Source organism: Metarhizium album (assembly GCF_000804445.1).
Source record: "Metarhizium album ARSEF 1941 chromosome Unknown scaffold_6, whole genome shotgun sequence".
In the NCBI taxonomy this organism is placed as follows: Eukaryota; Fungi; Ascomycota; class Sordariomycetes; order Hypocreales; family Clavicipitaceae; genus Metarhizium; species Metarhizium album.
The window spans coordinates 1,231,175-1,232,057 of NW_024467580.1; positions in this window are offsets into that span (position 1 = coordinate 1,231,175).

Below are 883 nucleotides of genomic sequence, written 5' to 3' on the forward strand. Positions count from 1 at the left end.
AGCTGCTGTCTATTTATACAACAGAACCCTAAGGCGTTATATATCTAAAAACCCTAACGAAACTTCTAAAAATCCTAACAAAGAACCTAAAAACGCTTATTAGGCTACGCCTTTCGAAAGATTACACGCCTATCTAGCTGAAAATAAGCTAGATACAAGCTATACTAACAATTATCTAAAACCTAATATAGAGCATTTAAAGGCCTACGGTTGCAAGGCTTATCCGCTTACTAAGCAAGCTATGCAAGGTCATTAAAAACGAGCCCTAAAAACAGAACCCCATGTGATGGACCAGCCCTATTGGGCCATAGCGGGTGCCAGCCGCAGTCATCCCGGTGGTTTGCCGGACCCCTTGACCGACCGTTGAGTCAAAAGGGTACGTATTGAACAAGCTGCCCTAGCTTGCTCAATCTGGCACTATATAGGTCCTGCACGGGCTTGTCCTCTATCGCGCATCGCAGTGCAGTGCATCCATTGCTTCGCATCGCATCTTCAAGGTCGAGCATAGCTCAGACCATAACACCCCACGCCGAAATAGGCTATTTAGTGGGCTATAATTTAACAAATATATACTGAATATAGGTACCTTCTAGCAACGAAGTTAGAAGGGTTAGGGATGTAACTTTTAATGAGTTATCTATTTACTCTATAGGGGGCCTTAAACCCATTAAAAGCCGGATAGAAATTTATCTGCCGGCTTATATTAAAGATAAGGATAAATATAAGGATTTTACACACCTCAAAGAACCTACTCGATCGGAAGAACCTTTATCCGGTTAAATATCTATAAAAAAACCCCCTATTCAGCCGGATTAACTATTATCCGAGGAGCCGGAAGCAGAAAATTAATTATCTAAGCGACTACCTAATATTACGGATTAAT